This window comes from Pan paniscus, chromosome 17 (genome assembly GCF_029289425.2).
Source record: "Pan paniscus chromosome 17, NHGRI_mPanPan1-v2.0_pri, whole genome shotgun sequence".
NCBI classification, from domain to species: Eukaryota; Metazoa; Chordata; class Mammalia; order Primates; family Hominidae; genus Pan; species Pan paniscus.
The window spans coordinates 75,277,172-75,294,019 of NC_073266.2; the positions used below are offsets into that span (position 1 = coordinate 75,277,172).

General features: G+C 41.9%; 1 protein-coding gene and 1 non-coding gene across 3 annotated transcripts in view; one reads left to right on the forward strand and one right to left on the reverse strand.

Annotated features, from left to right (window-relative positions):
• ATP8B1 (ATPase phospholipid transporting 8B1) overlaps positions 1-16,848 on the reverse strand; it is a 153,957-nt gene that overhangs the window by 93,939 nt on the left and 43,170 nt on the right. The gene's annotated exons all lie outside the window — the stretch shown is intronic.
• LOC112437845 (U6 spliceosomal RNA) lies at positions 11,648-11,754 on the forward strand. Its single transcript, XR_003026346.1, has one exon. It is a non-coding gene; the product is annotated as a U6 spliceosomal RNA (small nuclear RNA).

Consider the following 16,848-nt stretch of genomic DNA (forward strand, 5'->3'; position numbering starts at 1 on the left):
CTTGACAAGGCTTTATTCCAGGGAGTGAGAGGGCCCATGGAAGGTGTCTGCAAAGGAAAGAAATCTGATCTGCACAGCACTCATCTGACAGGGGGAAGAGTGACTGGGAAGGTGAGAGCCTGGGAGGGAGACTGTTCAAAAGTCACCCTGGAAACAGCATCTCCTTGTCACAGTTTCTTCACCTGGAACACCAAGTGGTTCCACCTTATTAACTCCACCATCACACTCAGCAACAACACTCAGTGCATGAATCTAGCCACAGCAAGAAGAAATACAGGCCTGGGCCGAACGCGGTGGCTCACACCTGTAGTCCTAACATTTTGAGAGGCCAAGGTGGGCTGACTGCCTGAGGTCCGGAGTTTGAGACCAGCCTGGCCAAGACAGTGAAACCCCATCTCTACTAAAAATACAAAAATTAGCCAGGCATGGTGGTGTGTGCCTGTAGTCCCAGCTACTTGGGAGGCTGAGGCAGGAGAATCGCTTGAACCTGGGAGATAGAGGTTGCAGTGAGCCAAGATGGCACCACTCCAGCCTGGGCGACAGAGTGAGACTGTCTCAAAAAAAAAAAAAAGAAAGAAATACAGGCCTGAACTAGGGTGGTGGCAGCCAGAAAAATGTGCTTAAAATGAAGGCAGGGTGGGGCTGCCATTCTTTTGTCTAGAAAATGAAGGGAAAAAAAAGTAAATAAAAGACTGGGGCTGGTTCCCATAGGATAAGAATGCTGTCATTTGCCCAGATGTTTATTTTGGAGACTCGGCCTCAATCCACAATGTACTTTTATAGTAAATAATGAAAGTTACCAGGAGAAAAGCCTTGTTATTTTTACGTTCAAGCGTCATCCTTAGTTGTTAGGGACAATGGCCTCATTTTTACCCCATTACTATTGACTCTATAATTAGGCTTTAAAGTTATATTCATGTTTAAATAATACAAAGTCATAGGAGCTTTATAATTGACAGCTACCTGGAAGCAAACCCTTCAGGGTAAAATAAGTCTGTCAAGCTGAATTAATTTTAATGTTAGAAGAGTCACCAAGCTATTAATACAAAGATTGCACTCCCGAAAGACATACAAAACATCATAGCTTTCTGGAACAAAATATAAACTTTGAAACTTTTGATCTACAGAGAGACAACTTATATTCCCCATCCAGACTCACTAGGAATGGCTTGTTTGAATGAAAAGGCAGTAGAAGAGGCAGATAAGTAAATAGAAATAATAAACACATAAAATGATACAATAAAAGATTACTCTTACTAGCAATCGAAGAATGGCAAGTTGATGAAAACATAGACACCATTTTATGCCTATTCAGTTGACACTATTCAATGTTTTCAATGTCAGCAGTGGAGATGAATGAATCCTCACCCACCTTGCTGCTGGCCTTGAAATTAGTATATATATTACTGATGGCAACGCTTTATGTACCCAAAACACTAAAGATATATTTGAAGCAATCACCTCGTTTACAGAGCCTTTTCCAACAGGAATACTTCAATGAAAGGACTCTTATTGAAACAAATTTTTTTTTTTTTTTGAGACAGTGTCTTCCTCTGTCACCCAGGCTGTAGTGCAGTGGGGAGATCTCGGCCCACTGCAACCTCTGCCTCCCGGGCTCAAGCAATTCTCCTGCCTCAGCTTCCCAAGTAGCTGGGATTATAGGCATGCACCGCCATGCTCGAGTAATTTTTGTATTTATAGTAAAGACAGGGTTTCACCATGTTGGCAAGGCTGGTCTTGAACTCCTGACCTCAGGTGATCTGCCTGCCTCAGCCTCCCAAAGTGCTGGGATTACAAGAGTGAGCCACTGCACCTGGCCACAAAATTTTTGATTGGCGTCATTAGTTATAAAAAGCAGGAATGGAAACCACATGAGTGTCCAACAAGATCTCATGGTTTTACAATTTTTTTTTTTTTTCTGATGCAGGGCCTTGCACTATCACCCAGGCTGGAGTTAAGTGGCATGATCATGACTCACTGCAGCCTCAACCTCCTGGGCTTCAGTGATCCTCCCACCTCAGCCTCCCAAGTAACTGGGACCACAGGCACATGACACCACAACTGGCTAATATTTTGAGAAAATTTTTGTAAAGACGAGGTTTCACTACATTGCCCAGGCTGATCCCAAACTCCTGGCCTCAAGCAATCCTCCCACCTCAACCTCCCAAGGTGTTGGGATGATATGCTTGAGCCACCACGCCTGACCTAAACATTTTTATGTTTTAGTATAGCTATTAAAAATAACAGCTATTTTTAATAACACTATCAGATGAAACGTAGGAAATGTTTTACAGTATTAACCGTGGGGGTGAGGCAGAAATCAGAATTGTGTTCTATAACTGCAGCTTTGTAAATAATACGTTTGTTTTTAGAACTAACATTTGCACTGAAAGATACATAATTCTCTGTGTGTTTTTCCTTCCAAAATAATCTGCAATTAATAATAGCTATCCACTCCCTATATCCAAACACTGCTGAGCAATTGCTCATATACTGGGTACATTTCGTGCAATTTTTACAGCACACACAAAAGGAAGGGCTTATCCTCATTTTGTGGGCTTGGAGAGGTTAGGTGACATACTTCTCCAGGGTCACATATTGAGGTTTCAACCAGGTCTGTTTGTCCCCAAATCTCTTATGATTTGTCCTGGTGCTGTTCAAAGGGGGAGAAAAGTTGGATCAGGCCATTAGGATTATGCCGACTGATGCTTACTTTTTTTTTTTTTTTTTTTTTGAGACAGAGTCTCACTCTGTCTCCCAGGCTGGAGTGCAGTGGTGTGATCTCTGCTCACTACAATCTCCGCCTCCCTGGTTCAGGCAATTCTCTCCTGCCTCAGCCTCCTGAGTAGCTGGAATTACAGGTCTACGTCACCAAGCCCAGCTAATTTTTGTATTTTTAGTAGAGACAGGGTTTTACCATATTGGCCAGCCTGGTCTCAAACTCCTGACCTCAAGTGTTGCACCTGCCTTGACCTCCCAAAGTGCTAGGATTGCAGGTGTGAGCCACCACTGTGCCCAGCCACTGATACTTTCTTAATATCATTCTGTCTCTTTGCAAATGATTACAAAAACAAAAATGGTAGCATGGAAGTGGGTTCATGGAACCCACTGTGCATGGTGCATGGAATTGAGCTCAGAAGGGATGTTTTGCATGTCAAGGCAGAAGAGTTGAAACTTGCCACATTTTGTCCCTTGTATTATACCTTTCTGGTGTGTTAGTAAACAGAAGATTCCATCTCCCTCCTAAGGATGGTGAGCTGCATGAAATGTAGTCTGGGTCCACCATTTCCTCCAAGAGCCCTTGCTGATCCTCAGCAAAGATCCCCAACCATTACTTAGCACTAAGGACAATGGACCTTGAGTGCCCTGGAGAGGGGCCAGTGACAAAGATAGCTTGAAAAGTCAGTGGCCCAGGCCGGGCATGGTGGCTCATACCTGTAATCCCAGCACTTTGGGAAGCCGAGGTGGGTGGATCACCTAAGGTCAGGAGTTCAAGACCAGCCTGGCCAACATGGTGAAACCCCATCTCTACTAAAAATACAAAAATTAGCCAGGCGTGGTGGCAGGCACCTGCAATCCCAGCTACTTGGGAGGCTGAGGCAGGAGAATTGCTTGAACCCGGGAGGTGGAGGTTGCAGTGAGCTGAGACCATACCACTGCACTCCAGTCTGGGTGACAAGAGCAAAACTCTATCTCAAAAAAAAAAAAAAAAAAAAAAAAAAGAGAAAGAAAGAAAAGTCAGTGGCTCTCCTTAGTGATCTGTATCCAAAGCTGTGGCTTCAGCTGAAAATACAAACAGATGCTCTTAAAATTCCCACATGGCTCCTTTTCATTTGTAAATCTGTCTCAAATTTCCAAATATTTATATGTAAACATGTTCCAAAGCTTAAACAGACACTAAGGTGATTGGCACATTAAGTATGATTAGGGCACTTACTTGGTATCTTTTCTAGATACTATCATGGTTTCCTGAACATCTAAGACTGGTCGACAGAGCCTTACCTCTCATTCCATCTGAAGGTTAACACCTTTACAAATTCTGGGTCTGAGATATTTAATCACTGTCTCTTATGCTGTATTTCAAGTCAGCTTAGAGTACTCAACTTAGATTACAAACTCTTCCAAGGCAGCAGAGTTCATATCCTAAGTTTTGGACCAAGATTCTACTGCAAACATATGGTTAATATTTTATAGGTCCCTTGGAAATACTTGCATTTGGCTTGAAATATCTACAGAGCTTCCTACCAACAGTCAGCAATTCTATCTGTTCTGGCTTTCAGAGTTTGAACAGGTCAAATATAAGGAGTGTGTCCAAGCTTCTCCTACAAATCTGATCAGTTTAAGGACCCATGGTAAGACTTCTGATGTAAGGCTTCTGAAACTCCCCATGTTTTCCTAGGATGATGGTGGCATGCGTTTACAGAGAGCTAACTATGTGTTCTATGCACCAGGCTATCCACTATGTATTCGCATTAGCTTACTTTGTTTGAGGATCAAATTATTATCCCCATTCTACAGATAAAGAAACTGTAACTGAGAGGTTAAGTTCTTTGCCCAAGGACATATAAGGGGTAACCAGAATAAAATCCCTTGGAGACATGCTGCCACAAGCCAAGGAACTTCCAGAAACTAGGAGAGAATCCTGAAACAGATCCTTCCCCAGCACCCTCACAGGGAAGATGGCCCTGCAAAACCTTGATCTTGAACTTCTGGCTTCCAGATTTGTGAGACAATAAACTTCTGTTCTTTAAGCTGCTCTGTGTGTGGTACCTTGTTACAGCAGCCCCAGCTAACTAATATATGGCTTTAATGTGTAGCTTTAACATTGGAGAGGGCCTTTCAAATTCCTTAATTCCAACAAACAGAGGACTCCACGGTGAAGTACTGCAAATTTGTTACTTAATGTCTTTAAATTCTGAATCCACCTTTGCCAAGACTATGTGCACAAAAGGAAAAACTGTGGTTACCTTTTGTAACAAGTTATATAAATAAGACCTAAATGACCATGTTTTCTTTTCTCTCTTCTAATTACCCAAAGGTTAACATGCTATTTTAAAGTTTAATTTAATTTAATTTTGCAGCTTACCCAGGTTTAACAGTTATTTGCAGAGAATAATCAGAAGGAACTGCAACTGGTGTTTAATGCAAATAAGGCCAGGCTGCTGAACTAGGGATGACTCATGCAGGCCTTGTGCAAACATCTATTCTGATTTGCATTTAAGAGAAAAGGTACACCTATAGAAGTATCCAACATGTATTAAAACATCTTCAAAATGTTTTGGAGTTTTAAAGAAGTGCCCATTAAAGATGCTTTCTGCTCCACCTCTTAAAAAAAGCATGGCCCCAGGAAAAATGATAATGTATTCTAGAACTTTTTTCTGCTGTGATATTTTCTCCTCCCAATCAATGTTTGCTTCCCCTTTAAAATCTCTGTGTACTTTCATGGGTGCAGTAGCACATGGTGATGAGGGCTTGGGTTTGATTGAGCAATGCTCACCCCATCTCCAGCCCCTACCCCACAAAGGCAAGTAGTACAGAGAATATATATACTTATGATTCTGACATAAATAAAATGTAAAGCCAATCAAAATGTTTGCATATTTTTTGCTTTTCCACATTCCCCCTTTTCCATAGACCTAGACTTCAATCAACCTGCATCTCCTATAAAGAGAAAATGACTTTCTTGAATGCAACTGGACTCCAATGAAAACAATCCTCTTTAACTCTCTTGTTATCATAATACTATTTATAGCTTTTACTCAATTAATGTTATTATAAGCTCTTATATATTCAACATGTTACAAACCTGAAAACTTACCCCCGAATTAACCTGATTTAGGTGAAGACACCCTATAGAACTCTGAGTTGAGTCAGGAAGATTGATCCATTATTTAGGAAACAGAGCTCACTGTCATTGTCTCCTGTAGGTCTAGGGAGGAAGCAGGCTCTGGCTGAATTGTCTAGAGGATTCTCTCCCTCCCAGCAACCAATCTCCTTCCCACCCCATCTCCACTCTTGTGAGCAAACCTTCAGCTGTCCATCAATAAATCATGCCAGGGATAAATTCCCAACAATAGCAAATCTAACTGGCCTCAACTTGCTATTTTAACACTTTGATCCTAACTTCCGAGAGCTCTTTTTAAAAAGAAAGGAAAAAATGGAATTAGTGTAAGAATAGAGAGAAGAGCATTAAGGATAAACTAGGGGTTTAGTGCCGGGTGCAGTGGCTCACACCTGTAATCCCAGCACTTTGGGAGGCCAAGTTTAGTGGATCACTTGAGGTCAGGAATTTGAGACCAGCCTGGCCAACATGATGAATCCCCGTCTCTACCAAGAATATGAAAATTATCCAGGCATGGTGGCGTGAGCCTGTAATCCCAGCTACTCAGAAGGCTGAAGTACAAAAATCGCTTGAACCTGGGAGGTGGAAGTTGCAGTGAGCCGAGACTGTGCCACTGCACTTTAGCCTGGGCAACAGAGTGAGATTCCATCTCAAAAAAAGAAAAAGAATAAACTAGGGGTTTAAATAGTCCCTAAATCAGCAATCAGAAACAAATCAGGAGTACCTGCACACTGCACAACTCAAAGAAAATTACTGAAAAGCCTTTAAATGTCACATGGATTTGAACTTCACTATTAGATATCTGGAGCTAATTAAAATATTTTCAAAGCGTGTTTTAAAAGTGCTCTGAATAGACTGTGCTCTGGATTTACATGATGCCATCCTTTCAAATATTTCGGAGTTGTGACATAGGCTCTTCTACAATATTCATCAGTGAAAAACTGAGCTACACTCAAGAGCAAAAGCTGGTGTTTGGGCCACAAAACGGTCACCTCCAAGTGCTCCGCAGCTAGGCCTGCCTTATATATCAGTTCCTAGGCTCATTCTGGCTATTGCCCTACCCATCCTCAGAGTCCAACCTACTCTTTTCCTCCTTCATCTTAACAGACGTGTCTACAGTGAATTTGTGTCTTAGTTTTCCAAAGCTTAAACCTCAGGTACAGAAAACAATGTTGCACTAACCATGACAGCTAACTCTGTGCATGTTTGCATGTATCACATGAGTATTTAAATATTATCAATGTTTGGCTGGGCACGGTGGCTCATGCCTGTAATCCGAACACTTTGAGAGGCCAAGGCGGGTGGATCACTTGAGACCAGGACTTCGAGACCAGCCTGGCCAACATGGTGAAACTCTGTCTCTAGTAAAAATACAAAAAATTAGCCGGGCGTGGTGGCGCACACCTGCTATAATCCCAGCCACTTGGGAGTCCGAGGCACAAGAATTGCTTGAGCCCAGGAGGCAGAGGTTGCAGTGAGGAGAGACTGTGCCACTGGACCCCAGCCTGGGTAACAGGCAAGACTATCTCAAAAAATAAAATAGAATAAGAAAATAAATATTATCAATGCTTGTTATGGCTTAAACATTAGTAATTTAGGCTATCAATAAGGAATGTTGGGCTAGGCCTGTGGCTCACACGTGTAACCCAGTACTTTGGGAGGCTGAGGCAGGAGGATCACATGAGCTCAGGAGAACAGGCTGGGTAGTATGGTGAAACCACAGCTGTACAAAATATATATATATATACTAAATTTAGCAGGGCATGGTGGTGTAGCTGTAGTCCCAGTTACTTGGGCAGCTGAGGGAGGAGTATCACTTGATCCTGAGAGGCAGAGGTTGCAGTAAGCCAAGATGCTGTCTTGAAAAAAAAAAAAAAAAGGGAATTTATTTTGCTGTCTGGACCAAACACAAAATACAATTACACTCACCATACTCTGAAATCAGAATCAATGACTCTCAAGAAACAGCTTCCATAGGTCAAATGGGGATCTACAAGCCTTCCAGATTATCTTCAAAATCTATTGATAGACATTTCTGTTGTGCTTCATTATAGAAATTACTAGATTTTCACATATGCGTTAGAACTTGGAGAGGCTCCATCTGCTCTGACCGTGCCCATTGCAGGCCCCACCCTAGCTCCAGCCACCTTCTGCTCCCTCACAAGTACACTCACAAGGGCAGCTAGGCAGCTTCATTCCTTTTCCAGGTCCTCAAATCCCGATGTAATGTCTTTATCATTTGTACTTTAACAACTTACTGCCTGAACCATTCTTTGCATTATGGCTTGTATTGTGGTTGTTTTTCTTTCTAACAGAGTAAAAATCCAAAGGTGCAGGCAAAGCATGGTGGCTCATGCCTATAATCCCAACACTTTGGAGGGCCGAGGTGGGCAGATTGCTTGAGTTCAGGAGTTCAAGACCAGCCTGGGCAACATGGTGAAACCCTATCTCTACACAAAAATACAAAAATTAGCTGGGAATTATGGTGTGTGCCTGTGGTCCCAGCTACTTGAGAGGCTGAGGTGGGAGGATCGTTTGAGCCCAGGAAGCAGAGGTTGCAGTGGGCCATGACTGCACCACGGCACTCCAGCCTGGGCAATAGAGTGAGACCCTGTCTCAAATAATAATAATAATAATAATAATAATAATAATAATAATAATCTGAAGGTGCAAGACCATGGCCTATTCCTCTTATTTCTCAAGTGGGGCAGAATCAAGAAATGGTTAAGGGCTCCTGTCTGAGGTCAGACAGATAGGGGATGAAATCCCAGCTCTAAGGCCTGCTACCTGCAGAAGCTTGGGAAAAATATTCTTAGTAAGCTCCTACTTCTCCATTTATAACATGAAGATAATGGTTACCTTACAGGGTCCTTGTGAAGCTTAATCTTGATCCCATGTAAAGCCCTTGGTAGCATGCACAGTATGTGGCCCCAGATGTCCACTGAGTGAGGCATTCCAGTGATGCATTTCATCAGAAATTCAGTAACACACACAGATATAATTCGTAATATTTCCCCCTTCGATAAAGCTTAGTTTAGTTTATTATTAACCATCGTAAACCTGAAACATCAGGGAACTGAAGTTTTCAAGTGAAAAACAGAGTAGGAAAACAATAAAAACTTTTATCATTGCACTTCACAGCTTGCAAAAGCTTTTCAGATACCATTAACATACTTATCTCTAAAACATCATTGAAAAGTAGATTATTTTCATTTTATTCTCTGCAATAGCTCCATTGCCCAGAACAGCATGTAACACACAGTAGAACTTTCACAGAGAACTACCAAATGTAGAATCAAGCTCAGAGTTCAAGGCTGTATCCAGGTTCTCAGAAATGACAAGATGTAGAGGAACCAGAACCAGATCTTAGCATTTGAATCCAAATCCTGCATCCTTTCCCCTCAATCACACTGTCTCCTGCCCCCAGGGTAAGGTTCCACAGAACTGTAATTATTTAAGACATTCTATATTTTCTAGATGACTATAACTTCAAGATAAGAGAGTAGAGTGCTTAAAAAACCCCTATTAAAGAAAAAAAAAGATCTCTCTTATGTCAACAAGGGAAGAGAGAACCAGTAATATAACTACTTGGATACAGATTTTTGCTTTCCTCAAAGTACACTCAGCAAACCACCTTGATCATGGTATGAACAAGTGAAACAAACCACATTTCAAAACCAGGTTGAATGAAAAGATGCATTGGCTGAGCTTGCTTGGAAATAATATGGAGAGAGAGGAAGTGGACAGATCTATAGATAAAAACAACATTGGCCTTGGCCATGAACAAGGGGGTTCATTTTACTATTTCTACATATGTTTGAAATCTTTCTAAATTAAAACAAGGCAACAACAACACAACAAAAACTCTCCTTCACATAAACCAATGTATTAACATTAGGTCACCATTGTGTAAAGCACATGTGTACTAATCACTAACACAGGCTCTGAAGGGAACACATGCTTTGTGCAGCCATTGGCTCCATCTTGAAAACTCAGATATTAAATAATCTTTTCATAGACAGTTAAGAGGAGATTATTTTTTAAAATGAAATACAGGCCGGGCACAGTGGCTCACGCCTGTAATCCCAGCGCTTTGGGAGGCTGAGGCGGGCAGATCACCTAAGGTCAGGAGTTCATGACCAGCCTGGTCAACATGGTGAAACCCCATCTCTACTAAAAATACAAAAATTAGCTGGGCGTGGTGGTGCACTTCTGTAGTCCCAGCTACTCGGGAGGCTGAGGCAGGAGAATTGCTTGAACCTGGGAGGCGGAGGTTGCAGTGAGCTGAGATCATGCCACTACATACCACCCTGGGCTACAGACAGAACAAGACTCTGTCTCAAAAAAAAAAAAAAAAGAAAGAAAAAGAAAAAAGAAAAAAAAAAAGATACATCTGAATATTTAATAAAGTGAAAATGTTATAGAAAACCATAATGTTTTATGAGTCAGGGCCACTCCATTTGCATTGGACTTGAGGAGGCATATTTCTTCTTTGGTTAAACAGGAATATTTAGCATTTACTTGTTCTTTTTGTGCATTACAATTTTTTTCTTTTAAGAATCAGTTTCAGTCTGGCACAGTGGCTCATGCCTGTAATCCTAGCACTTTGGGAGCCTGAGGCAGGTGGATCATTTGAAGTCAAGAGTTCAAGACCAGTCTGGTCAACATGGTAAAACCCCATCTCTACTAAAAATACAAAACTTAGCCAGGCATGGTGGCACATGCCTGTAATCCCAGCTACTCAGGAGGCTGAGGCAGGAGAATTGCTTGAACCTGGGAGGCGGAGGTTGCAGTATGCCAAGATCACACCACTGCACTCCAGCTTGGGTGACAGAGTGAGACTCTGTCTAACAAAAAAAAAAATATATATATATATTATGAAGTAATATTGCTGTTCCTCAGTTTATCATCTGTAAAATGAGTAAAAACAATAGCAGCTGCCTTTTACAGCTGCTGTGAGGATAAAATGATTCAATATATGGAAAGCTCTGGAATAGGGCTTGACCCAAAGGAAGGCTCAATAAATATTAGCTGTTGTTATTCTTATGTGAGATAATTAAATACTAGGAGAAGAAACACATCACCAAATTGACACTTCAGGGACAGCTGAGAAGTTACTACAGCCCACGCCGGGGCTCAAATTTACTTTCGTGTGTTGAATCATTAATAGCAAGGGAAATACCTAACTCGTAACCTACTGTCCTCAGGCCACAGGAAAATGTCACCCTAGTAGTGAGAGAGATATTAAATATTTTACTCTACCAGCTGCTCAGAGCAAAGCAGCCTGGGGTGTATCCATTACTGCCTTTTTCAGATCTCCTGAGAGATGTCACAAACCCCAAACTCTGGAATTTAGAATATAATATGAACAAGGCAACTTAGAGTTGGTATCTTTGCATAGTGAGTAAATGTAGAATTTTTCAGAATGATAAAGTGGTTTTGTTTATGGTGTTTGTTTTTTTAAGAAATAGAAATTGTCTTTACATCTGACACCTCTGCCACAATCTCCAGTGTATATCTTGCCAATAAGAGACACATTACACTAGCCAGCCTAAAATAGTCTCAGGTTGTTTACCAACAATGTGTAATTGTGCATTGGAGAACCCGGGGCTGAAAGTATTCATAAATTCATGTTACACTCCCATCAGAATTGCCTTATTAAATGGTTCTAATGCTAGCATCCTACATAAATGGCAAAATTCATGCATTATATAATAACATCAACATGTGGGAAGGGAAAGATTATAACAGACACCGAATCTCTTAATTTTTTCTCTACCAAGATAAAAAAAAAATCCTGGACATGTGCTTGCTTCGGCAGCACATATACTAAAATTGGAATGATATAGAGAAGATTAGCATGGCCTTTGCACAAGGATGACACACAAATTCATGAAGCATTCCATTTGTAAAAATTAAAAAAAAAAATTAAAAGCCTTGATAAAATGTCCTGCGGATTTGACAGTTTCACATTGACGCTTAATCAAGTTAATTCTTGATTATTTGTGTGTTTAATGACTGATGTAGTTATTATCCATGAATCCCAGGCTCTGGTCAGCTGCCTGGCCTCACCTAAGTTTACACAGGCAAACTCCCAAAGGGAGCTTTTAACTTTTAACTGTTTAAAAAGCGGTTAGAGGTGATCAATATTCTAATTGTTTCCAGGCCTTGAAAACAGAGAATCCTATATTCTCTCCTGTTCTCTACAGAGTCACAGCAGTGCGATTCCAATTCAATCCAATCCCCAGCCGTAACATAATTAACGGCGCAGCACTGCCAGGGACAGACAGATGAAGAGGGCTTGCACGCGCCCAGACACCAGGCTCACTGCTGAACCATTTGAGCTTAAGTTACATATAGTTCATTATCCCCCTTTACCCCTAAATACTTCAGGGGTAGTCTCTCACATTCTCTTACATAACCATAGTAGAATTATCAACTTCAGACAATTTAACATTAACATTCACAGTTATCTAATAGTCTGATTTCATCATTGACCCAATGATATCAGTTATAGTATTATTTTTCCTCTAGCACAGGATGCAGTCTAGAATCAGGTGTTACTTTAGGTAGCCATGTCCTTTAATCTGAAACATTTCCACAACATATATATATATATACACACACACACACACACACACACATATATATACACACATATATATGAAATATTTACACAACATATATATGTGTATATATATATGTATATATATATTTGAGACTGAGTTTATCTCTGTCACCCAGGCTGGAGTGCAGTGGCATGGTCCTGGCTTACTGCAACCTCCACCTCCCAGGTTCAAGCGATTCTTGTGCTTCAGCCTCCCAAGTAGCTGGGATTACAGGCGCCCGCCACCATGCCCAGCTAATTTTTATATTTTTAGTAGAGACACGGTTTTACCATGTTGGCCAGGCTGGTCTCGGACTCCTGACCTCAGGTGATCTGCCCACCTTGGCCTCCCAAAGTGAGATTACAGGCGTGAGCCACTGTGCCCGGCCTCCACAACCTGTATTTGTCATTTACAACACTGACATTAAAAGAATATGGTATTCCTTCTCTCTCTCTCTCTCTCTTTTTAAAACTGAACCTCCCACTTTTGGGCTTTCTCTGTCATTTCCTCGTGATTTAATTCAAGGTCTCTGTTCTTGCTGGAACATCACATAGGTGATGCTGCGTCCTTTCAGATGTGACATCTGGAGGCACGTGAGGTCTCTGCCCCTTGTCAGTGATTGCATTTTGATTTTATACTTTGGTCATGTGGTCAACGTGTTGTTTGATTTCTCCACTGTATGTATTTTTTGAACTTGTAATTTGTGGGGAGACACTTTTAAGACATCGCAAATGTCCTGTTCCTTATCACAATTTCCTCCTAAACGTGACACTCATGGATGATTCTCCCCTGATCCAGTCTCTACTACAATGGCCATGAAAGGATGATTTCACAGCACCCATCCCCTCCACGCATATTGGTGAGCCTGGGCATGCCGCTGTAAGCATAGCCTCCCTACTTTCCACTTATTAGTTAGTAATCAATATGGATGTGTAAATTCCTATTTTTTCTCCAATGGCATATAATTCCTTACTGTCCATAATTATTTTGGTGTCCACATGGTCCCTGATTTGGCCAATCAAAGCACTTTCAAGGTAGCACATGTGTCCTTGTGACAGGCTCCCATCATTCTTTCAGCATGTCCATACCTTGTGACAATAACAAGATGTTCCAGGCTCAAGTTGTACCTCTCCTGCCCTAGCCTGTAATCAGCCATTTCTCCCAGTACCCCTGGTTCCTTTGAATGGGAAATGATAATAGAGACCAAGATCTTGGCACTTGATGTGCTTGTTACTAGCGGGGTGACTTTGCTTCTTGGTCCTGGTCCTTTGATGGACAGAGCTAAGTAAAAAATGTATACACACACACACATACATATACACTTATGCATACACACGTACATGGGAATACTTATACACGCATGTATTTCAGAAATCAGTTCATACCTATTCCTCTGATTTCAATTGATTCCCACAATGTTCTTTTCCCCCATCTCCCATTTCCTATCTATATGTTCCTTCTTTCTCAGTGAGAACCCTGGCTCTTCAAAACAATAACTCATTTGCTCAATGCTAAAATACATCTAAAACTGTTTCAGAGTTGCTTTGCCAGTATCACTACATAAAGTATACTGTAAGAGTTTAAAATTTCTTTGCAAGTTTCCCTCACCACCCAACTTTAGACAAGATGGAGCATATCTCATAGAATACTGTGTTCATAGCTCCCTGGATTATTTCTTTTTCTCCCCTCTTCACTGTGGTTATGGAATTCATTTGAAGTACAACTGGGTTTCTTCATTTCATGTTGCTCTCAGTTTTAGGGTTTCCCCTATCCCTATTATATATATACTTATATTTAAATATAACTTAAAAAAATAGGGATGGGGGTCTCACCATGTAGCTCAGACTGGTCTTAGGTGGGAGGATCATTTGGTCCTCAGCTCAAACGATCCTCCCACCTCAGTCTCCCGAAGTGCTGAGATTACAGGCATGAGCCACCAAGTCTGGCCCCATCCTTGATTTAAATTTATTTTTGAATATGTAGGACATTAACAGGTTCCCCAAAGCCAAAACTATGCAAAAGGGTGTCTTAGACAAGTAACCCTCCTCACATAACCCCTTCTCCTTGTTCCCACCCACCCTTTGTTGGTAATCGACTTTACTGTTTTCTGTTTATCCGTCCTGTGTGTTTTACAAAGATAAGAAGATAGGCCAGGCGCGGTGCCTCACGCCTGTAATCCTAGCACTTTGGGAGGTGGAGGCGGGTGGATCACCTGAGGTCAGGAGTTCGAGACCAGCCTGACCAACATGGAGAAACCCCGTCTCTACTAAAAAAAAAAAAATACAAAATTAGCCAGGCACGGTGGTGCATGCCTGTAATCCCAGCTACTTGGGAGGCTGAGGCAGGAGAATTGCTTGAACTCGGGAGGCAGAGGTTGTGGTGAGCCAAGATCGTGCTATTGCACTCCAGCGTGGGCAACAAGAGCAAAACTCTGTCTCAAAAAAAAAAAAAAAAAAAAAAGATAGTTGTATTTTTCCTTATGTTTCCTTTTTTCTTTTACAAAAGTAGAAAATATGTGTTCTTTTGCACTTAGCTTTTTTCACTTAGCAATATCTCCTATAATCACTAGAAGTCACTTCTCAGGCAACTGTTTGCAAGTAGAGAAATATTTATGTCTTATGTCTATGTATAAATCATTTTCCTGGAAAACTTTTAAAAGAAATCCATAGGCCAGGCATGGTGGCTCACGCCTGTAATCCCAGCACTTTGGGAGGTTGAGGCGGGAGGATCACAAGGTCAAGAGATCGAGACTATCCTGGCCAACATGGTGAAACCCCATCTCTACTAAAAATACAAAAATTATCCGGGCGTGGTGGCATGCCCCTGTAGTCCCAGCTACTTGGGAGGCTGAGGCAGGAGAATTGCTTGAACCTGGGAGGTGGAGGTTGCAATGAGCTGAGATTGTGCCACTGCACTCCAGCCTGGGCGACAGAACGAGATTCCATCTCAAAAAAAAAAAAAAAAATCCATAGATCCCATGATGGCTCGCTTCCCTTTCTTTCTCTGTTTTCCAAGACAGAAGTCCTCATCTACCACCCTAGGTCCTTAAAGTCTAGCTTTCCTTTAAAGACTCAACTTTAACCTAAGGGTAGGATATTACTGCAGTGAATTTATCAACCTCTAGGCAAGATATTTACAACTCCAGGGACCTTCCCTAAGCAAAATTTCAATCTAAGGTGATAACTCCAATAGCAGCAACTAAGTAAATATTCATTGAGAATTTTTAAAAAATCACCTTGTGAACCTTTAATCCCTAACAGATAATCTGGTAACTCATGGCAAGTGGTCATCAAAGAAACCAGGAAGGGCTGGGCACGGTGGCTCACGCCTGTAATCCCAGCACTTCGGGAGGCTGAGGCGGGCGGACCACGAGGTCAGGAGATGGAGATCATCCTGGCTAACACAATGAAACCCCATCTCTACTAAAAATAAAAAAAAAAGAATTAGCCGGGCTTGGGGGCGGGCGCCTGTAGTCCCAGCTACTCTACTCGGGAGGCTGAGGCAGGAGAACGGCATGAACCCGGGAGGCGGAGCTTTCGGTGAGCAAAAATTGCGCCACTGCACTCCAGCCTGGCAGACAGAGCGAGACTCCGTCTCGGGAAAGAAAAAAAAAAAAAAAAAAAGGTATTTGGATGACTCAGAATAGGCCACCATCGTTGTTGGGAAACTCCTAGTCCTGCCCTGTGCAAACCAACTGCAGCTTAATTGTCTCTGACTGGCAATTGCTACCACCCTCCTACCATTCCCCTCATGTAGGAGAGCTGCTAGGAGGTCCACTCACTTTGTCACTAGCACCCAAATTCAAAGGCACTAGAAAGAAGCTATCACTCCAAACCCTCTACATACCAGCAAGAAGGAGGTTGGTGCTGCAGTACCTGGATATTGCAAGTTGGCCAATCTCTCCCAATCTCTCCAATATACAAAGATCGGGGGAAAAAATGACTAAAAATTATCCTCCCACCTAATGATTTTAATTCCCGGTAGAAATGTAAGTGGAAGGAAGCCAAAGATGAATTCAGTACTATAATATCATGATTAACAAAGTCTTGGGATGAACATTTCATCAACACAATCACTCTGGGATAATGCCTGGGTGGATGAGATACTTGAGTAGCTTCTGCTTCTACATGTCCTAGAACCAGCAGAGGGAAAGGGCCTGTCCCTAAGACCCCTCCAGCTGGGAACAGAGCCTGCAGCCCCAGAGATGCCTGAGGAACCCCCTCTGTGGCCAGCCTATCTCCACCTTCGTCTTTGCTCTTCCACCTTTCCCAAACTGAACATGGTTTGTTTTAAGGGAAAGAGCAGCTAGTGGCTTCCACAAGATCCAGCCCAAAAGTAATGCACATTCTGGCACTTAACCCGAATCTCCTGCAACCTCTTCTCATCTTCATGAAGCTT